We start from the raw sequence: 24,704 nt of genomic DNA, 5'->3' as shown, positions 1-24,704 counted from the left end.
ACATGTAATTGTAGAAGTAGTCTTTGACAATATATGACATTGTAAGTCTTGTTCAAATCTTAAACCAAATTTTACTCATTGTTCAAAAACTAAAGAGTGTCATAAAAGGAAGGAAGTGGTTTGTGTTGCATTAATTTTTGTAGAATCGTTTGTTATTGTATCTCAAAACACAAATCTCAGATTCTCGTACACAAGAAACCCCCCCCCCCGCGCTTACTATCAGCTTCTTTAAATAATGCGTCAATCATATCCATGTTTCGAACGTCATACCATGAGCATCCACAAACTTAATAATTAATTAAAATAAATATTTGATGATTTTTAAAAAGATGTATCATTATGAATGGAAAGAAATTAAAAATGTGTATTCAGAATTTCCTCGACGTTCGCTGTTAGTCAATATTGACGCTATGCAAGCGCGTCGTATAAAAAAGGGGAAAATAATATACAAAAGACGTATAAAACATAAAAAAAACAGCTGCAAATGATAGTAAGTAACAGATTTATACTTACGAAAAGGATCCAAAGCACTTCGAGGCGTCTGCCATCGTCTTCTTTTCTGGTTCTCCAGGTCGACCGGAAACCAGGCAACTTATTGCCAGACAAACATGAGTCATTTGTAGACCATGAATTTTCGAAATTTTAAATACTGAACTCACGAATGAATGAAGGGTAAGAAAATATAGGAAATGATTAAACTAAATGGGATATTAATTAAAACTATTCATATATAGCGGATTTTGATTAATATTACACATTTTCTCTGGGCGACTTAATAGATATATATATTCCTATGAAAATATATGCCGGGTTATAAATAATTTAATTATTTCTCGCTATGCGAATAAAAAATGAAGAAATTATAATTGCATTGAAAAAAATAATTACGAAAGAGTCTTATTTCAGGACATCAGTCATCTTACCACAAAGTACACTGCCTTAATGATCAGTTAAAATATTAGGGAGACCGGAAAAAGTCTGCTTAATCCATCGGGGTCCCAGACCGATATATAAATGCTTAACTGGGTTCCCTAACCAAGAAGTCCGGATTATATATATATATATATATATATATATATATATATATATAATCCGGACTTCTTGGTTAGGGAACCCAGTTAAGCATTTATATATCGGTCTGGGACCCCGATGGATTAAGCAGACTTTTTCCGGTCTCCCTAATATTTTAACTGATCATTAAGGCAGTGTACTTTGTGGTAAGATGACTGATGTCCTGAAATAAGACTCTTTCGTAATTATTTTTTTCAATGCAATTATAATTTCTGCATTTTTTATTCGCATAGCGAGAAATAATTAAATTATTTATAACCCGGCATATATTTTCATAGGAATATATATATCTATTAAGTCGCCCAGAGAAAATGTGTAATATTAATCAAAATCCGCTATATATGAATAGTTTTAATTAATATCCCATTTAGTTTAATCATTTCCTATATTTTCTTACCCTTCATTCATTCGTGAGTTCAGTATTTAAAATTTCGAAAATTCATGGTCTACAAATGACTCATGTTTGTCTGGCAATAAGTTGCCTGGTTTCCGGTCGACCTGGAGAACCAGAAAAGAAGACGATGGCAGACGCCTCGAAGTGCTTTGGATCCTTTTTCGTAAGTATAAATCTGTTACTTACTATCATTTGCAGCTGTTTTTTTTATGTTTTATACGTCTTTTGTATATTATTTTCCCCTTTTTTATACGACGCGCTTGCATAGCGTCAATATTGACTAACAGCGAACGTCGAGGAAATTCTGAATACACATTTTTAATTTCTTTTCATTCATAATGATACATCTTTTTAAAAATCATCAAATATTTATTTTAATTAATTATTAAGTTTGTGGATGCTCATGGTTTGACGTTCGAAACATGGATATGATTGACGCGTTATTTAAAGAAGCTGATAGTAAGCGCGCGGGGGGGGGGGGGGGGTGTTCTTGTGTACGAGAATCTGAGATTTGTGTTTTGAGATACAATAACAAACGATTCTACAAAAATTAATGCAACAAAAACCACTTCCTTCCTTTTATGACACTCTTTAGTTTTGAACAATGAGTAAAATTTGGTTTAAGATTTGAACAAGACTTACAATGTCATATATTGTCAAAGACTACTTCTACAATTACATGTTCAAGAATTTAAGGTATTGCAGAGGTTTTTACTCTATTCTGCAGTTTTCAATGATGTAAACAGTTTCTGTCTATAATTTTAGATATTATAAGTAAAGATATGTTACTTTGTAGTAACAATAATTTGCAATGGCTATTAATTCATGTAATTTTCTAAGGTACTACATTTGATAATTTTTAGGTATAAATATTATTTTTTAATATTATGTCATAATCTGTTTTATCAGCATATATCATAACTATATTAATAACAATTCAAATATGAATCTGAGTCTTCAAGGTCTTTAAGTGTATAATTCCTTTTCACTGCCTATAAAGCATTAAAATAAAATTTGTTATGTTCCCCAGAAACATAATTTTAGGAGGTAAATCTATTATTCATATTTTAAATTTAAAATCCTGGATGAATATGAAATTTCTATTACCGTAAAAAACTATTCTTAAAACAGTTTCTATATACCCCTTCCCCCTCATGTGTGCCAAAATTTAGTAAAGGTGAAATAATCATTTTTTTTGGTTAGATATTGCTTTTATTATACATAAAATATACATAACACAACTCACAAAACTGATTTAAAAAGGACCCAAATCCTGGGAGCTTAAAGGGGCTTTTGTCCTTTACCCACTGGGGCCACAAGGTGGCCCTCACTGGCTCAGACCCCATTATTAGCCTGTTGAACCCCCCTTTAAAAAATCCTGGGTCTACCAAAGATAATTTTGAAGTCTTTATATGAAATGATAAAATGTATTTATTAGCAAAAGAAAAAGGATATAAAACGGGGGTAGTGTACCACAACTACCCAATTTAAAAAAAGAAAAATCAATAAAATTTTAAATAGAAGATTTAAATGTCAAAAAAGCTTCAAGATAAGTATACATACATATTTTTGTTGTATGATACATGTACTTACATGTATGATAACTCTGCTAATTGGTGTATTAATAAAATTGGGTTTACTTGTACTTTTTCTTACTTATATGCCTCTTTGGGGCACACTGTACCAATTAGTGTGTTATGAGGTACTTTTATTAGTATTTTTAATTACTACTTACTTATCACAGGCACTTGTTTCAGTAATAATTTTTTTAACACATAATATAGTAATAACGCAATATTATTATACTATGGGTTAATTTTTTTTTTATCGAATCAAGTGCCTGTGTTACTTATACCTTTTGGGGGGGGGGGGGGGCATATGCCACCCACAAGATTTTTCCAGGACTCAATCCTGTGCAATCCTTAAATTAAAATCATTAATAAATGAATATACATTTTGGTGGGTTCTGGTGCATCCTTGAAGTCATTTTTCACATATAAAATAAAGAAAGTCTAGCAGTGTTACTTTAAACAAATGAATTATGATCTACTCTGTTTCAAAAATGATATTTTTGAGTGTTTCTTCAGGGGAGGGGGGGGGGGGCTTGCGTCCAACATTCCCCACCATTACCACTTCTCTGTTCCTACGGCCCTCTATTCTACTGTACTGCTACCCTAAGAGGGGATAATAGTCTGCTCTTGGGATAGTCAGGTTGAACTGAATTCCAGCATCACAAAGTAAAACAAAGATAAATATTTGATGTGAAATTTTATTTACAAGGAATAAATGAGAATAAATGAGAAACATGTACTTCCAGTTGTACTCAAAATAATGGGAAAAATGTGATTTATATGATTAATGAAAATTTGAAGGAGCTTAAAATTTTATTAAAAATTACTTAGAAGATATGGATTTTAGAGAAATCCGTTGAATTTAGATCGGGTTCGAAATTCTTAATGTTCTCAATATGGCGCCTAAGTAAATGCAAAGATTTGGAGAGAACCAAAAAAAAAAAAAAGGTAAGTTATTAGGAATTCATTGCTCTCATAATTTGTCCCGAAGTCAATATGGAGTGGTCAGAAACTGGAAGATGGGCTAAGTTGCCAAGAACAGTGGACGTACGAACTCACACAGCAGGGGTGTGGAATAACAAAAATTAGTTACTAGCCCGTCGGGCTAGTGGCAGTAACAAAGTTACTAGCCCGAGGTTGCCAGTCACTAGCCCATTAACTACCGAAAACAATACATGTATAAGTATAACAAAAAGGTGAAAAAAAAAAACATTTAAGTTGAAATAAATAAAACAAATAATGGTTTGCGCTTTTTTCTCCCTATTTTTATCGACTATGATAATCAGGGACCTATATACTAGGTCCCTGCTATAATTATTATGTCACTGAAACGACTGGCGATAGCAACACACAAAACATATAGGTTAAAACGAATTAAAGATTATGATTTTACAACAAGGTTAATTCGTACATCAATTCAGTCGCCTTAAATATATGTATACTTTCGTTTTAGATTTACCAGTGTTTACTAGCCCAACGGGCTAACGCAGTATTATTAGTTACATAGTTTTTTAGTGACAGGGTACGGGATAATACCTGGTTAGTAAATTTTATACCTGGCGAGGCGAAGCCGAGTTAGGTATGAAATTTACTAACCAGGTATCATCCTGTACCCTGTCACTACAAAACTATGTAACGAATTTACCCCACCGATAAAATATCTATGCATTGTCTGTGGTTTGTAAAATTGTTTTTCTCACTATATATATGTTTCATCACTCATACAATGCCTATTATGATGTCACGTTGTGTGACGTAATGTTGTTTTGTGAGTGTTTCGTGCTGTAAAAACGTACTGACAGTTTTGAAGACTTTCAGTAAACCGAGAAAAAGGTTCCATCTTTGTTACTTACATTAGTTAACTGTAACATTGTCAACAGACACTCGGCAAATTGCGTCAACTCGAGTTGTTCGAACGTTACAAAAGATCAATAACTCCGTATCGACCATGTATTGATTTTCAAGCGACTAGGTATAAGTAATACACCCCCTTCACGTGACAGACTTCAACCAATCGTAAGCCAGGATTTCATCGAAAAATCAACAGAGGTTGGGTAAAGATTTATGATAGCCCGATCTCTAAAATTGGTAGCCCCGGGCGTCGGGCGATGGTAATTGCACACCCCTGCACACAAGACAATCGAAACAAACAAGTATGGTTAGAATAATGTCCGTCGAACTCAGTAACATGTATACATGTAACAGGAATGATGCTAAAAAAAATTTAAAAGGCATGCTCCATAAACTGATTAACTGAATGTAAAATAAATCAATTAATACCTTGCAAATGAAGAAAAACTCGAATTCATTTAGGAAAAAAAGTGTTAAATATGATATTTTCTCTAATCTGCTAACAGGGACCTATATACTAACAATATATAGGTCCCTGCTGCTAATTACAACCAAATTTTGCTATTTTTTCCAAATAGAAAAGCCCAGGCTCTTGATTTAAAGACCTAGAAAAACCCCTGTATGTTAACAGTACATGTATCACCGTTGGGTGAGCGCAGATGGTGGAATATTGGATACATATTCAGTTTTAACTTTAACCCCTTTGAAATATGTTTTGGGATGTGTAAAAATGCTGTGTTTTGATTGGGCAGAAAAATATTTACGTGTATATGATGTATACTTATGGCAACTTTCAGTTATCGTTCTTGACTTCCATTTTTGGAAATTGTCCAGACCTGATAATGTGCCAAATAGTTAATAAATATGTTGTCAGTAGTCAAGTAAAGAGGTGATATTTCTTTTTTATTAGCTAAGTTATGTAACAATGTCATTAATTTGAAATCAATTTCACAGGTATCATTTGCAATGAAGTGTAACTAACTAATCCCATCGTCTTTCTGCGCAAGATAATCATGCCACATTGTGTACACAAACTGTAATTAGTATTTTTACGTGGAATCCAATTTCAGTGTGTTAAAAACTGCAGGTTTTAACTTTTTCTGTAATGATAACCTACTACATTAGAAAATGTTCGGTAATACATTACAGCCATAAAAAGTGCTTACCACATGTTTATAGCTATGTATTGGTAGGCAGGTGTATGTTCATGACCATCGGAAAGAATTTTTATTTTTCTCACTCCTGAAATTTTTGGGATTTTTCTTTGAGGCATGGTGATGAAAGTAATGGTAAAACAACCAGTTTTGGAAAAGAAATTAGCAGTATTATAACAGCTGGCTTTGCATATAACATTTACAATTAGGGATCCCAAGGGGGGGGGGGGGGGAAGTAGGATAGTTATTCAATTCGTTTCGCCAAGCTGTCGGGGAACCACACCTGGATGCCTTAGGGCTCTCGATTGTCTATAATTAGGGCCATTCAAGGGCCCCATTCCTAATTCAAAAGAGGTACCTTTCTTCCCAATTGAATGTGTTAATTTTCCAAATAGTCATTTATCATGTTTATCCCCAAAATTAATGAAAATATGGTTGGATCTGTAATAACTAAACTTGCTATTCATATTCCTCTGTATTACAAAACAAAAATTTAGTTCATAACAAAGACCAGAAACCCAGTACAGTGGACTCTGGATATAACGAGATGCACGGGACTTATTCAGGACCCTACTTTCGTTTTGTGTACATGACTTGCATTTCGAATTTATACTTTTCTCTTTGTTGCCAGCTTACAACGACAGATTATGGTCCAATATTCATTATAACATGTGAAATTAATTAACACACACAATAATATTGAAATTGTCTAATTAAAAATTATTTATTTAAAAAAAAAATTGTTAAAGTACAAACCAGCAGAGCTACAGTCTCATCAGAGACTTCTGGTTTTGACACAAGTCATCAACATATTGACTTCATTTTCATACCATGATGTCATAAACATGCAGCAAAATGTGAAGATTTAAAGAGGCTGGGGGGTTGTGGCCATTTTTAGACTATATTGATCTCCATTAGAAGAAGAGCTCCATATGAAGATATAGAAAATGATCAAATTTTAAAACTAAAATTTTTGAAATTTTTCTTTGCCAAATGATAGTTCACAGCTTAAGATACCATATCTAAAAAATTAAGTTAAATCTGGTGGTTAATTTGTGGTTAATTTCAGGGTTCGAAATTCACTATATACAACTCGCAAAACGCGAGTTAGAATTCCCCAATTGCGAGTTAAAAATTAAGTAACTCGCAAAAACTTGCGAGTTGATTTTTTTTGCATTGAAATTGTAGCAAAATTATATAATATGACAGAACACAATGCCTTTGATTTAAATCAGTAATTTAAATAAAAGTCACACTGTAGTTGTGTTTTGTGTATTGTACAGTAGTTACTTTTTCCTTAAGTTACATGTATTTAATTTATATGAATTTAACTTTATATGAAAATTGCGAGTAGTCTTATAAAATTGCGAGTTCACTTTCTTGGTACTCGCAATTATTTGCGAGTTGTAGTTTTAAGGAGTTTCTAACCCTGAATTTGTTGACCCCCCAGCCTCCTTAAATGTAATATGTATGCCAAATTCTATTATGATCTGAATTGTGGTTATGTTACTCCTTGTATTAGACACAAAATCCTTTAACAAATATGACTGACCTCATTGCAAAAATGGTGAGAAAAAAGGGAAAATTAAATGAATTTTGAACAAAACAAAGAAGAAAGCAAAATGGTAGTTAATTAACAGGGAAATTCCAATCTTTCAGGTGATGAAAAGGTGACTACAAAGATATTTTTACTTATATAACTAAGCAAATTTACGTTTGATCTCTTGAACTCTCAGTCTCTTGATTCAGAAATCCATGATCCCTCCAAGTCAAAATGCAGTCTTGATATGCATAATCTGTTGTTATTTACTCTCAATACCTCGAAGTGTCTATGTTTTAATGTTTACATGTTTTCAAAAACCCCAGTCACATTTCCAAGAAAGACCAACGGGTGACAGTTTTTGAGGCAAAAATACCTTCTTCAGGCAACAGTCAGCTGTTCATCTGCCATTGTCTTGCCCGAATTTGACCTCTTTTTTTGTCAGCCTACCAATTTTGTGTCTGTTGGGCCATGTTATAATTTTCTCTGCATCGGTGGTCGATTCCTTCAATTGAAGCAGTCGTACAATAGTCTGTCGACCAACCTTCAATCATCATCTGAACATTGGTAGACAGTTCTTAAAGTCGTCGATGGGTCAACATTATTGGAATTTGGTTTTGTAAATGTTGGCTGATGGTAAAAATCAAACTGTGGCTTAGTGAACGATGATTGGGCGACTATTGGCCAACTTAGAATTATCTAAATTTTGAAAATTACCAGTGTTCTTAGGAATTAATGTGACTGCTCCACGTCGCTCGATACTACTGTTGGCTGATCATGTTTTTAAGCTGACGATACGACAAAAATTTGATTTGCCTGACCATCAGCTTAAATGTGACCTAGGCATAACTCTGCACACTTTACTGAACACAAACCCACAACACATGATTGCAGTCCTGCATACTTTGAGGTATTGAGAGATACCTATACTAAATGTAGAACTCTTCAGTGAGCAGTGTTTAAAGCTTCCTTTAATTCAAACAAAGGTGTGATGGGGGGGGTGGGGGTGGGGGCTTGTGATTAATTCCAGATAGGTGAACTTGTTACGTGTCCTTGAGATGAAAGACTGTTGAGGGAGTGAACAAAATAGTAGTTTAGACTATATGAATCAGCCTTGATAGTTCAGTGGTTAGAACATTTGACTAGTGAAACAGGTGTCCTTAGTTCGATTCCAACCTTTTATTTTCTTTATACATTCCTTTTCTACTACAGTAGGTTACAGATTAAAAAAAAATGTATATTTATATTTTAAAAATGTGTTTGTTATGACTTATTCACATGTTAAGGAAAACATTTAGATTTTAGAGTGATTAATAATCTGTTAAGAGAAGTACTTTTGAGTTTGATTAAAATACCTGTAATTATGAAGCTTTTATTTCCCTACAGATGTCAACAATGAAAATGAAACAAACCAATCAGTGGATCGAATTAAAAGTTTTGGTAAAAGAAAACAGTTTCATATACATGCTAACAAGAAAGGACTTACATGAAGAAGTGTTGTACAACTATGAGAATGGAAGGAGGATTTGGTGTTTAATTGAGGTAATTTAAAGTGTTGATTCCTAGGGCTGTTTGTTTGATGAAATTTAACCATTAGAATATTTAGTTTTGAAGAAATTTAAAATAAAATTATGCATGCAATTCCATTCAGGTGAGTTTTTGACCAAAAGTCATCTTTTTCCTGATATTTTATCACAAAATTTTGTAAGAATTACAGTAAAACATGCTTATAACAAAGTGCCAGGGATGGAAAATTTTGCTTCATTATAAGTGTAATTCGTTTATATATCCATTAAGTTTACAATATATTTTAAAGTCACAGGGAATAAAAATCACTTTTCTCTAAGAGTCAATTCATTATAAGTGTGTTAGCTATAAGCGTGTTTTACTGCATGTAGAAAGAATGATATATAATTTCAGAATCTGGTCACCTTAAAGATTTTTTAGTTACACTGTAAAGAAATATATTCTAAAGGTGAAGGTAAAGTTGTTAATTATGTAACGCTGTACACATATCCACTTTGAGGTATCAATGGTAAAATACAATAGATTATGCACAGCGGGTCTGCATTTTGACTTTGAGGGTTTTGAGAGATTGAGAGTTAAGAGATCAAGAGAAAATTTGCTAAGTTATATAGTGAAAATATCTGTGGATCTTTTCACAAAAAATCTTACAACATATTTTTATCTTAAGTGAAAACTTATGATAAAAATCGTTTTTACAAAAATTCTTAAGAAAATCGTAAGTGCAAAATCTGTCATAACTTTACGAGAGCCCCAACCCTCTCTTAAGTATTTTAAAAATGATTTTATTGTAAAAATATAACCGCAAAAACCAAAATACATGTTAAATTGAACTTTGTAAAGCAACTTGCAATAATATTTTATATTTTTTTCACAATCATTGTCAAAAATTTAAGTGAATTACACTACAAAATATTTACGATGTAAGTTTCACTTATGACCTTCTTTTACGTCAGACTTTTGATTGTGACATAGATTTTAAACTTCCTTGCTTCACAAACGATTGCATTCGATATTTGTTGTCAATAATGTTTGTTATGCTGACAAATGTTAAAAACTAAGTTTTATTTTTATTTTCACCCACTTATTTAAGGATTATAAAGCATATTGAAGTCGTTGCTAGGGATGAAGTCTGTCGTAAATAAAATCTTAACTTCAATCTGCTACGAATGTGTTCTTGTCCTAAGAAATTCTTAAGTTAAAATCTTACGCAAAAACTTAAGTTTTTTTGTGAAAAGGGCTACTAGACCCAAGGCTAATATTTCAAGCAATCAAGAACGTCGAAAGATCGAAGTTTGAGCCATTTGGAGTTGCCTGTAGTAAGGAAATGTGTTGCTTAACTTTATAATATCTGAGAATTTTCATACCTGTAATGACATAATCCCCCTGTTATTCTGGCATTCCCCCCTCAGCCCCCTTTAGCATAGCTAGAGGAATCAAAGACACCCTTCTACTTTTAAAATGTCCCATTTCTATTTCATTTCTTATGGATAACCCTGAATACCTGGTCACCTCAATAATTATTTTAAATTTCAAGGATCATACATATATCTCTGGTCCCCTTAAAGCTGACATGAACTCTTAAATATGCGATATTTTCATCCTGGTAAAACTTATTTCATTCTCGTACTCCCTTTTTCCGCCATATTTCTTTCAGATTCGCTCTCTTATTTTACCGGCTATATAAACCCTGATGACCCTGATGCCTTTGTTACACTTGAGTGATTTTCTAGCCTGGCTGTCGACATGTACACATCTCTGATAGCAAAGTCTTGGAACACGCCATGAACTGACATAAAAACATGTAGACCTGTACACATCTCTGATAAAGCAGTTTTGGAACATACCATAAATCTGAAAAACTAGGAATTTTACTGAAAACCATAAAGAAGTATTTAAATTTTGAATAATTTAGATGCAATGCATTAAAATCAAAATAGCACGTGCATGTTTGATTCACACATATATTTGAACAATAAACAAGAAAAGGCTACCACATGCTACCTCATTTTTCAAATAACACTGTACTATTGAGCATTATGCCTGCTACACGGTATATGCACATACTATGCAACTTATGCATTCAAGTATAACAAATTCAGATGTACATGCATGCATGCCGTGAAAACGCATCGAATGCTTTAAAATCTACCTGAAATACTGCTATTGGTACAGGGATGTGCACATGTCGAGAGAATAACTTCCTTTTTAATGAAATATGCATCACGGAAGAAATAAATCCATTTGTAACTCAACGGTAAACACATAGTCACTAGCACTTAAACTCATGTGGTCCCTGTTGATCAGTATTTTTGGTCAGGGAAAATATCAAAGGTGAAAGTGACACTGGTATTTTGCCTGATTACACAAAATAGTCACGCAAATAAAACGTTTCAGAAATCAAAATAACTGTTTCGATATATGTATTAATAGTTCATGAATGTGGCTTCATTACATCAAATTTAATACATAAACATACATTCTTGTTATGGATCTTACATCTTTTAAAGAAAATAAAAGGAGGGGGTGGGGTTGGAATATGTATAATACATTCTTCAATATATTTTAAACAAACGTCGGAAAAAAGTCGGATTTTCCTTGATCAAATGTATTTAAATACGTACAATGAACTGGCTTCAACTGTTTTAGATATAAAACTAAAACTAATATATCGTAAATTTAAGCAACACTGAACAATTTGTTTCTGTACATAGATTATTTTCAAATCGAGGCCCTTTCAGGCATCACAAATTACAAGCATGATTGATACAATTACCGACAAGAACAGACATAATTATGTGTATATAAAATAATCTACAGTACATGTTTTGGTTTAAATTGAAGTTGAGTAAGAACATGTATTACACTATTAGTATATATTAGGGATGTCAGAGCCGGAAATAAAAATGTTTCTATCACAAACATGATTATCAAGGATTGTTTACCACTGATTGTTGTAAATGGAGAGGACGTTCAAGAATTGTTTGGTTTTGTAGACTCAAATTATAAAGCTTCAACCTGCAATTCCATAAGATCTGACGTGATGCAACTATTCATAAAGAATATTAAACAGCTGTTACAAAATTGTAAATACATGTAAACTGGGGGACAGTTATGAGTGTAATTAAATGGATATTAATATCATGCAGTCTTTTTAGCTCACCTGAGCCGAAGGCTCAAGTGAGCTTTTCTGATCGAAATTTGTCCGTTGTCTGTCGTCGTTGTCGTCGTCGTTGGCGTTGTCGTAAACTTTTCACATTTTCATCTTCTTCTCTAGATCTACTGGGCCAATTTCAATCAAACTTAGCACAAAGTATCATTGGGTGAAGGGGATTCAAGTTTGTTCAAATGAAGGGCCACGCCCCCCTCCAAGGGGAGATAATTACGAAATAGCAAAAAATTAATGGCATTATTGAAAAATCTTCTCAAGAACCAATGGGCCAGGAAAGATGAAACTCATGTGGAATTATTGTCAGGTAGTGTAGACTCAAATTTGTTCAAATCATGACCCCCGGGGGTAGGGTGGGGACACAATGGACGATCAAAGTTTTACATAGGGATATAGAGGAAAAATCTTCAAAAATCTTCTTCTCAAGAACAGCAAAGCTATGATTGGTCATATTTATATGGAAGCATCCTCAGGGGGTGTAGATTCAAGTTTGTTCAAATCATGACCCCCAGGGGTAGGGTGGGGTCACAATGGACGATCAAAGTTTAACATCTATTAGGTGTATATAGGAAAAATCTTCAAAAATCTTCTTCTCAAGAACAGCAAAGCTATGATTGGTCATATTTATATGGAAGCATCCTCAGGTGATATTGGTTCAAGTTTGTTCAAATCATGACCACGGGGTAGGGTGGGGCCACAATGGAAGATTAAAGTTTTAATTAACATAAAAGTATATAGGAAAAATCTTCAAAAATCTTCTTCTCAAGAACAGCAAAGCAGTGATTGGTAATATTTATATGGAAGCATCCTCAGGGGGTGTAGATTCAAGTTTGTTCAAATCATGACCCCCAGGGGTAGGGTGGGGTCACAATGGACGATCAAAGTTTAACATCTATTAGGTGTATATAGGAAAAATCTTCAAAAATCTTCTTCTCAAGAACAGCAAAGCTATGATTGGTCATATTTATATGGAAGCATCCTCAGGTGATATTGGTTCAAGTTTGTTCAAATCATGACCCCGGGGTAGAGTGGGGCCACAATGGAAGATTAAAGTTTTAATTAACATAAAAGTATATAGGGAAAATCTTCAAAAATCTTCTTCTCAAAAACAGCAAAGCTATGATTAGTAATATTTATATGGAAGCATCTGTAGGTGGTGTAGATTCAAATTTGTTCAAATCATGACCCCCGGGGGTTGGGTGGGGCCACAATGGATGATCAAAGTTTTAAATAGGAGTATATAGGAAAAATATTCAAAAATCTTCTTCTCGAGAACAGCCAACTTTTGATTGGTCATATTTATTTGGAAGCATAATCAGGTGGTGTAAATTCAAGTTTGTTCAAATCATGACCCCTGGGGGTAGGGTGGGGCCACAATGGACGATCAAAGTTTTACGTAGGAATATATAGGAAAATCTTCAGAAATCTTCTTCTCAAGAACAGCAAAGCTATGATTGGTCATATTTACAATGGAGCATCATCAGGTAGTGTTCAAATCATGACCCCCGGGGATAGGGTTGGGCCACAATGGACGATCAAAGTTTTACATAGGAGTATATAGGAAAAATCTTCAAAAATCTTCTTCTCGAGAACAGCAAACTTTTGATTGGTCATATTTATTTGGAAGCATCCTCAGGTGATATTGGTTCAATTTTGTTCAAATCATGACCCCTGGGGGTAGGGTGGGGCCACAATGGGTTATCAAAGTTTTACATAGGAATACATAGGAAAAATCTGTAAAAATCTTCTACTCAAGAACAGCAAAGCCATGATTGGTCACATTTAATTGGAAGCATCCTCAGGTAATGAACATTCAAATTTGTTCAATTCTCCCCCCCCCCCCCCCCCAAACCACTTTTATATTTAAACTTTTCAACCTTTCAAGACTGAATTGATTTCTGCTTTTTCCTAGCCATAGTGCTCAGGTGAGCGATGTGGCCCCTGGGCCTCTTGTTAAGATTGTATTAATAATTTGCACAAAATCTCATAATTAAAAGTTCTCTCTGTTTTTATAAGAGGCACGCTTTAATTGTTTACCAGTCAAAGGTCACTGACACGACACGTAGAAATGGCTTCAATTAACGGGTACATGTAGTCTCGTTATGACAAGAAAGGACAAATGCAAGCATTTGATATCCTGCATTTAGATAAAATGTGCAGTAAAAATTATATTAATTTTGAAATCAAATGCATTGGATAAATGTAGATGTATAGTATATATTGTACTATGTAAATGTTTACAAATCAGAAATTCGTTGTATAATGGTGATAGCGTAGGTTAAATATTGTACAACTAGTCTATAAAAGACAAATAGTGAAAATGACATGAAAAATTAATTTAAATTTCAACGAATATTCGACTATCATTCGACTAAAGCCTCCAACTAATCGACTAAGCTGTTCGAATAAAATTGACATCCCTAGTATATATGAAAGTAACATTGGTAATTGAAATAGTTCTAACCGTGTACCCAAATGTAAAGTGAGGAGATTCTTGAAACCACTCATGTATGCTTACACGAGAGGGAGAGAGAGAGAATGTGTGTGTGTATACTTGTATGAAAATGCAAAAAAGTATTTATCCACAATCTTGCGGGTAGGGTTTCAAGTAATCCTTACAGATTCTCTTAAAATACAAGAAATTGTATAGGTATCAAATTTTATACTACCTAGGGAAAATTTTCAAACTGGATGGGCTTCCTATACATACATTTAAAACAGGCACGTAGCACTGTTTCTCAAAATGTGTATATGCGATGGGGAGCAGGGGGCAGTAAAATGATTGATAAGCCAAAAAAACAAAAACAAAAACAAAACTTTCGGCACTTAAAAATTTGGAGGGGTTCAGAAAAATGCCGAAATACTTGGGGGAAAAATGAAAAAGGAAAAAAGGGATTGAAAAAAATCCGTAGTAAGGGGGAGGACAGATTCCATTCATACTATCATTTTCAGAAGAAAAATATTTGAGTATTCAATACAGTATCGTTGGATGAGAGTGGGGAGAACCAGCCATTCTTTAAAAAAAAAATCCTTACAAAATTAACCATTAAAGACAGGCCTGTAGAACGCGGGGATTGGGGATGCCCCCTCCCATTTTTCCAGAGCATTTTTTTAGCTTGTCAAAGATTTTTCAGTAAAGTGTCAATTATTTCTTCCGGCTGTCCCCTTTCAAAAACAATGCTACGTGTCTGAAAAACACTCTCAAAAAAGGGAGTATCTCCCCCCCCCCCCCTCCACTTGTGTGTATATTTGTTAATTTGTGTTTTGGTTAGATGCTTTGCAGTGATTTTTTTAACCACCACCCCCTCCTTTTGAATTGGGAAAAATTAGCGACATTTTCCTCAAATTGGGAAAAATCATTTATAGTAAATTTGAATGCCAAAAATTACATAAAATAATCAAACATAAGTAACAACAACAGTTTTTGTTTGATTTTAACTTTAAATTTTATTTAAATTCATAAAATAATCATTTAAAAAAAAATTAACATGAATATTTTATTGAATGATCATGGCTTAAATATTAGTCACACCTTGTATCTATTTTCTTGGAATTGCTTTGTCTAATTTCATAAAAAAATAACCAGCATTTAGGCTCATAATTTAGTAAACTGTCTTATATTGGTAATCAAGTTTACAGTCTTTACTGTTTGTTTGTTCCTGATTTTAGTGAAACCCTGTAGTGTTGACCATTTCCTGATATTAGCCTGACCCTCTAGGTAATAATGGCGGTCAAACCAAAATCATTATGCCAACATGCAACAAGACTTGTATCTGGGAACTATTTACCAATATTCATTTAGGATATTAGAAGCTACTTATCTTCTTATATCTGGCAGTGCATTGTTTTACACATTCATTAAAAAATCGACTGCATATGCATGGATTTGGAGAATGAAATTGAAGAATAAAAACGTATTTACTCTGTCAGCAAATTTAGCGACTTTTGTTAAAAATCAAAACGTAATTTCTGTAAGTTTGAAATTGGGAAAAATACACTAATAGTTGGGAAAAAATAGGTAATTTTTTGTGAGGGGAAACAGCCGAATATCGGTGGCATTTTGACCCCCAAAAAATCACTGCTTTGATGTTGTATTCTAAATAATTTTCTCACACCAAACTACTCAGTTTAGTTTTTAGATAATTGCAAAAATCTGGCTTACATGCATGAAGCTATCATTAAAGCTGACATGAATTCTTAAAAGCGCAACATTTGCATCAATGTAGGACTTGTTTCATAATTAAAAAATTATATATGAAGCCTGTAATGCAATATATAACACACAAAGAATGTTTGTATGTTTATTAGATCTAGACAATTTTCAGTTTCACTTCATGAACAGCAATCAGACTTTTTTTTAATGATTTCTTATTTTTTATCCAGTCGCGTAAATACTAATTCCCCTTCTCACTTTTGATATTTTCCCTAGCTGACCAAAATCTGATCAGCACGGACTAAGTGTATTTGAGTGCTAGGCTGTATGATGACATGACAACGTCTTTACTGTTGAGTATTTATAGAGTTTATTACTTTTCTGCGATGCATATTTCAATGAAATACAAGATGTAAATCACTCGGCATGTGCACATCTTCGAACGGGTACAGTGGTCTATTTTCCAGGTATGAATAAGTTTACAGCGTTCGACGCGTTCTCTCGGTATGCACCATTATATTTGCATATGGACATGCATATCAGATATGCTGGTTGTTTGTTCCATTCTTACAATAGATAATTGCAAATTGTTTGTACAATTTTTACTGTGAATTATTCCAATTAATTATGCTATATATCTGTAAATTGGCATGCTTTTAAAAAACATGCACAACTATGTTTTTTTCTTCCAAACTTGCATTTATATTATTCAAAACGATACTTATAAAAATCTTTATGACTGTTTTTATATCTGCTGTGGTTTTGAAATGTTTTCATCAATTCATGTGTTCCCAGATACTTTACTGTCGGAGATGTGCACGCGTAGATAGCCAAACCAAAAACTCACTCAAGTGTAACGAGGGCATTGGGGTATATATTGTTACAATAAGACAAGGTATCTGAAAGAAATATGGCAGAATACGGCTAGTTGGTATGAAACAAGTCATACATTGATGCAAATGTTGCGCTTTTAAGAATTCATGTCAGCTTTAATGATAGTTTCATGCATGTAAGCTAGATTTTTGATTTATAGGATTAGTTTATTCATCAGTTTTAAGAAAAAGTGAGGAATCATTGCTTAAATGTAATTGATTAATGTTTTACATGCTTAAATATAGAATATCCAAGGTTGTGCTCAAGATGTGGGGGCCAGGGAAATTCCCCATCTGTAATTACTTAATCCCCCTGTCATTCTGGCATTGCTTCCTCAAACCCCACTAGAGGAGGAATCCAAGACACCCTTCCATTTTTGAAATGTCCCCTTTCTATTTCAGTTCTTATGGACAAACCTGAATACCTGGTCACCTTAATAAAGATTTTAAAGTTCAAGAATCATGCATATATCTCTGGTCCCCTTAATGATGGGTTAATGCATGTAAGCTAGATTTTTGATTTTTAAGGATGTTTTATTCTTCAATGTTAAGGAATAGTGAGGAATCATGTTGCTTAAATGTAGAATACCCAAGGTTGTTCTCAAGATTCAGGGGCCAGGTAAATTCGCCGCCTGTAATGACATAATCCCCCAGTTATTCTTGCATTGCCCCCTCAACCCTCACTAGCAGAGGAATCCAAGACAGCCTTCCACTTTTAAAATGTCCTCTTTCTATTTCAGTTCTTATGGACAACCCTGAATACCTGGTCACCTTAATAAAGATTTTAAATTTCAAGGATCATATATATATCTCTGGTCACCTTAATAATGGGTTTTATGCTAGATTTTTGTTTGATACATTTTCATTCACCAAATTGTACCACCAATTTTTTTCCTTTTGAGTTTTGCAGATCATTGTGACATTCTAGATGAAAATTGGGTATTTCATGACCTTAATAAAGATTTTTGAGTTAAAGGAGTACTTGTATGAGAGTTGTCCAGAAAGTTCTCAGACAAATGCCATAATTTTCTTGATATTGACCACTCTGCCAAATGTTTACAACATAATTTTAATATAGACCATGATTTAGTAAATATATAAAAATTAAACAATATACACTATTTCACAAAAATTATAGGTGTGAATAGATTGTATATACAAGCTGCACAGCCCAGTATGACATTAAGTTAGTTTCATGATAACGTCAAGAATATGGATTTTGAATTTTTAGCTCACCTCAACGAAGTTGGGGAGCTTATGTAATACCGTCGGTGCAGGCGTCCGCATCCCAGGTTTAAGTTTTTGGAGCAGATTTCTTTTCAAGTACAGTCAAACCTCGTTATCTCGAACTCAAAGGGACAAAGAAAATACTTTGAGATAACCAAGGATTTAAGATATTCAGGGTAAAATACTTAAGGAATAAGCAGATGGGACTTCAAAATATAACTTCGACATATCCATGGTATTTGAGATATATCCGTGTTCAAAAAACAGAAGGTCAGCTGTACTTCTATGCCCTATATTAATCAGAGATGCATGAAGGATGCTTCAAGTATGTTTCATTATACCAGTCAAGATTTCAGATGCTGCAAATTCAGCTAAAAGGAGCATTTCCAAGTAACTATAAGCCCTATATTGACCAGACTTGCATGGATAATACATATAAGGATGCACACTACCGGACTTGCTTCAATTGCTGGATCTGACCTACATTTTCCAAATGAGTGACCAGATTAAAGTTTTTTATTAAGCAGGTTTCATTTCCAAGTAACTATAAGCCCTAGGTTGAACAAACTTGTACAAATGATACATCTTAGGATGCACACTATACCTGACTTCCTTCAGATGCTGAATATGACCTACATTTTCCTTCCGGATGAGTGACCAGGATAAAGTTTTTGGAGCAGATTTCATTTCATAGTAACTATAAGCCTGGTGTTAACCAAACTTGCATGGATGATACATCTAAGGATGCACATTACTGGACTTGCTTCAGATGTTGGATCTGACCTACATTTTCCAGATAAGTGACCAGGTTTAAAGATTTTTAACAGGTCCATTACCAAGAAATTATAAGGGCAATCTGGACCAAACTTGCATGATGATGCATCATGGGATAAACACTCTCAAACTTGCTTCAGATGGTGGATTTGACTTACATTTTCTGGATGAGTGACTAGTTTAAATTTTTTAGGTAAGTCCATTCCCAAGTAACTGCAAGCCCTATTAGACTAAAATTGCATAAATGTTACATGTAGGGATGCAGACTACTAGATTATTAGTTTAGTGTGGGACTTTGCCTTACTTAAAGACAACATTCGTTGAGGTGAGCTCTGTTATCTCTTATTACCTATGATTATCAAGTATTTGTGGTGCACATACAATTTTTTCTTGATTTAGCCACATGCACTGCTAGTGTGTGTGTGATATTTACATATAGACCATAATGGAGTAAATTTTTAAAATTCAATAAACGATAATTTAAGAGTATCATCAGTATGCACACTTCCTGTATATAGCTGCAGAGCCCAATCCGATGTTGCGTTTTATTTATTACACATTATTATGCTTCCTGTCAGTTTATCTCTATATAATCAATACCCAACTATTTTCGCATAGTGTTCTAAGGAATTATATATCGTAAACATACTATGCCGAAATAGCTAGTGCGTGGCTTCTTTTTCTGAAAAAAATCAAACAGCTCCCATGCCATGGATCGAACTCACGACCCCGACATCATCAGTCTGACTCGCTACCGATTACGCCACAGACGACATTGTCTAAAGCACTGTATTATAATATATATAAACTTAGTTTCAAATATTTTACACTTAAAGAAAAAAAAATAAACAAATTAATTTTCTAAAATAGTTTCTTGCAATTTTTTCCCCTTCACTCAACTAAAATTCTCTGAAACTACATGGATCTGTACATGGATCATTCAAAATTAAAGAAAAAAAGATAATGTACATGTAGCACAATGTGACGTCATGATAGGGGTGTACTAACATGAATGTAAGAAGTGATGAAACATTGGAAATGGAGAAGATGTTGTCGTTTTTATACAGCAGTCAGCATAATAATAACAATAGTGTTGTACTTTGCATGCACTATGCCTAAATAGTAGTCAGGGTTTGACACATAGTGCACTCGCCTCCGGCTCGTGCACCATGTGTCAAACCCTGACTACTATTTAGGCATAGTGCATGCAAATTACAACACTATTATATAATCATGTCATAATTTTATTTTCATCAAATAACAGTAACAGTAGTTTTCCACTTTTTGTACTGTCTTTCAAAATGTACTCTCCTTTGAAAAATCATATGTACCAATTTCAAATCAATGACCTAAATATATTCTAATAATTTTTAGATGTTTGTCAATGAATAATTAGTTTGTCTCTGACATCGTTTCAACCATATTTTAGATAATACATAATTTTATGATTGGACGCTGTTCCATACGGATGGCCGACATCACTTCTTCTGTCAATTTTTGAAACATATTTGTTGCAGTTTTTTCTTAAGGTCAAGAATTAGTAAATGAAAGGAGCCTACAATTTCTTTAATTTGAGAAATAGATTCCTTTAATGACTATAACTTGGTCAAATAAGGTGTATTGGGCATAACTTTTAGGTAAACAAGATTTAAAAAAATCATATTTTAAGCTGTTATTTTCAGTGAAAAATTAAGAAAACCTGTCATGAATATGGGAGTTTTTTTCCATGTCAGACAAAGGAAATGTATCCAGATTGCCTATTATACTGTCTCTAAGAAAACTGTAATTTGTATGTTCTTAGCCTTTGAGGTAAAAAGTTTAATTTAACATGTACCATATAGCTGAACTCAGACAATTAGTCACCAAAATATTTGTCTATTGATGACAGGAAAGTTGAATTTCTCTGCCATTGACATTAGGTGTGTAACAGGAAAATGCTGCATAAGCAAGAACAGGATTTGAACCCAGCCCTCTGTATCACTAATCAGGTGCTTTAGCATGTTTATTAACTGAGTGATCTGGCGATGGGGATCAAGCCTGTCTGATCGCCAAATTTCTCCCTCCTTAAATTGTATTTGCCCTTGAAGACACAACTCAAGTTCTTTTTACCCCTGGCAAGCCTTTTACCTGCAAGTCGAGGGGTGATCAATGGCACCAAATAAATATGGGATGGACCAAACCAGGATTTGAACCTAGGTCCCCTGAATCACTAGTGTAAGTTTCTTTTTAAAAGGAATAACATTTTAATACACATAGTAAATTAGAATTTCATTTTTTTCAGGAAATGGATAAAAAATTGGTATGTGTCGAGCAACTATAGCTACCTGATAGAAGGGTAAATTAGAAAGTTCAGATTACATTATGCCAACAGAGATGATAACAATGCCAACCAAGCTAAAAGTTGTCCAGGTTAGAATTATTTTTTTCAATAAATTACAATGTATGTACATTTAATATTTTCATATCAACTTACATGTATGAAGGTTGTTATTTTTTATATACCTGTTGTGTAGGAAAACTTTTGTATTGGAGACAAGACAAGTTAATGACTTAATGATAGACTCACTGCAGAGAGAGATGTTGGAAAAGTGGATTTTGTTAACAAAAGGAAGATAAGGTAAAATATGAGAGGAGTTGTGAGTTTTGTATGACACAGTACTATTTGTTAACCAAAAAATTAATATGAAAAATCTCGAGAAATTTAACTAAAGAAAACTTCATGAAAAGGAGCACATGCACATAAGGGGAAGCAACCTATTGAAAATTATCTTGCAGCTGTTCTCGGGTAAAAAAGTGATTTAGGATTAATAACTTGTATGCATATACATGTATATAAGGAAAATCTACATAAGAGAAGAAAGGGGGTGCATCTAGATAAACAATTTTATTTCTCTATGTTAAATAGCTGACATTGACGGTGTTCTTGATTTAAAAAAATACGTACATATGTTGGGGTAACTTCAACTGAATGTTAACATCTACTTTAGTTCATCGAAACTTGTGGACAGGATCATATGATCCTGCATGTACTATTTAAGCCTTGATTTTTTTTTTTTAACTTAGATGCTTAATTCAGCTTTGACAACTGAGTGTGTTGAACATCATTATCAAAGATTCCATTCATTTAAGATTTTATGTTGGTTAAGAAATGTGTCATTTAGGGAGATTTGTTTTTTATACATGTGCGTAAGTTATTTTGTAATTATTTTGTAGCAAAGTAAATTTTTCAATTATGATTGTTCTAAGTTTTAGAGATTAATAGAGATTTTTCTTTTCTTTTTTTTTTTTTACAGATCAAGGCTGCCAACCTTTGAGAGATACACTTCAAAAAGAGTGTTTAAATTCAAGACATTCAGTCACAGTACTCTGTAAATATTATAAAGTAAAAGTTATTTATTTAATTTGGAAAAGCATTTGAGAAACAGAGGATGTGAAAAAGACTTTGTCCATTTCAAGCTATCTGTTGTCAAGTACCAGGAATATGTGGATTTTATTCAACAACTTTATTATGAATTTGAATAGCAACTTTCAATGTCTGGAAGCTTTTTTATCAGTAGGGATGTAGATGTGAAATTATATAAAAATTATTTTTTAAAAGATATTAATCAAGAAAATTTTTGTAGATTAATAACAGGTAAAATTTGTAATGAGAGATCTTTTATTGATCATTTGCAGTAGTAAGCGACAGTTGTTATAATTATACCCCCACTCTGAAGTAGGGGGGTATACTCATTTACCCTTGTGTGTCTGTCTGTAACAATTTGTTGTCGCAGTTTTCTCAGCAACTACTCATCAAAGATGCTTGAAATTTTGACACTCTCTTTGACTAGGCATGCCATATTGTGGGATTCATGAGAGTGTATATTCACATCAGAGCGGGGGTATTACTAGTGAGCATTGGCTCACAGACTTCCTGTTTGCTGAAGTTTGTGTTTGACTTTCATGTCTTTAACATGATATGGCTTAAGGATATGCGCAGTATAGTTTGAACTTTATTTTCTTATTCTCTCTATAATTTAAGAAATCCAGTAATTGAAAGATCTTTGTGCAATTTTATGATACCTGGTAATGCTTGCACACCTTATCTGAATCAAATTTTGAAGAAAATACCACATAAAACATTTTTTTGGGGGGGGGGATTTTTCTTTTAAAAAATGCAAGGGTTTTCATCATTTGATATTTTTTCAAAACTCCTGATACATGTAATGTATGCTGATTTTTTTGTCAAAGAACACCTAATGGTATCATGATTTTCAATTATATTTTCTCTGAAAATTATCAGTTGGAAGGTTCACTGTAAAGTGCATGTACATTGCATATGACCTGAAAAATACTGTGGTGGCAAAAGACAAGAATTTTTTTTTTTTTCAGTTTTGGTACATGTACTATATTATTATTTCGTTAACCTGTCAATTTTAGATCAAATGAATAAAGGTTAAAAACTATTATTTGACTCTTTGTTTTCGTGAGTTATCTAGAGCAGGCTCGTAGCAACAGTTTCAAAAGAAAAAAAAAACCAAACTGACCAAAAGGGGGGGGGGGGGACTTCCCAAAATTATCTGACAAGCAAAAAAGAAAAGGTGATTTACTGTCCAAATCCTGGAATTTGCCAGTGCTGGACCTTACAACATCAAAAAGTGGGGGGGGGGGGGCATCCAGCATCTAAAGGGAAACTTACTATAGCAAAATACTATAACCCCCACCCCCCACCCCCCGCATTCTACGGGCCTGCTAGAGACATCTAGTAGTCTATTTTAATCAACATGTGAATGCAAATTTCAAATGGTTTATCAGCTAATATAGATAGATGTATGTTGGAAAGGACCAAGAGAATTTTGTAATTATATACATGTACATTATACAGCTGACCATATGGTCTGAAGTTGACATTAAAAATTGCAAAGTTGTAGAGTAAAATCAAAATTTGTGCCCCAAATTTTGTGATGACAGTGGCATTTTTCTTTTTTAAAAAAAATTTATGAGTTTAAGTGAGCTTTAATGATTTTTATCTCACATGAGCTGAAAGCTCAAGTGAGCTTTTATGATCACCTGTTGTCCAGTGTCTGCCCATCTGACTATCCACTTGTCTGTAAACTTTTCACATTCGACTTCTCAGGAACCGCTAGGCCATTTTTAACTTAGTTTACTTATGGGGGCCCATAAGTAAACTAGCGCATGTGAAACTACTATTTGCAACTGTTAAATAATTGTGTACCTCTAAAAATACCCATTATTATATATTATACATTTCAAAATTATAAAGACCAATAGCGCTTTTGAATTAGATTCAGCACGTACTGTTGAATTGGGTTCTTTGGATATAGGAAAGGGAATTTTTATTTCCAGATATTGTGTGTTGTTTTACTGAAATTTACCTTGAATTTGTTACAAAATTTTATTTACA

At 33.5% G+C, this 24,704-nt stretch overlaps 1 protein-coding gene and 1 long non-coding RNA gene across 3 annotated transcripts in view; both read left to right on the top strand.

Annotated features, from left to right (window-relative positions):
* Positions 1–24,704, top strand: part of LOC133202760 (lipopolysaccharide-induced tumor necrosis factor-alpha factor homolog) — a 59,716-nt gene that overhangs the window by 28,033 nt on the left and 6,979 nt on the right. The window lies entirely within an intron of this gene.
* Positions 1,614–23,748, top strand: LOC133202410 (uncharacterized). The gene is made up of 5 exons (XR_009723246.1): positions 1,614–1,628; positions 8,968–9,123; positions 21,582–21,709; positions 21,814–21,917; positions 22,594–23,748. It is a non-coding gene; the product is annotated as an uncharacterized LOC133202410 (long non-coding RNA).

Source organism: Saccostrea echinata, unplaced genomic scaffold (genome assembly GCF_033153115.1).
Source record: "Saccostrea echinata isolate AGI-Se365-2 ecotype Australia unplaced genomic scaffold, CSIRO_AGI_Sech_v1 ptg000047l, whole genome shotgun sequence".
Taxonomy (NCBI): domain Eukaryota; kingdom Metazoa; phylum Mollusca; class Bivalvia; order Ostreida; family Ostreidae; genus Saccostrea; species Saccostrea echinata.
This window is presented reverse-complemented; position numbering and strand designations above follow the sequence as displayed.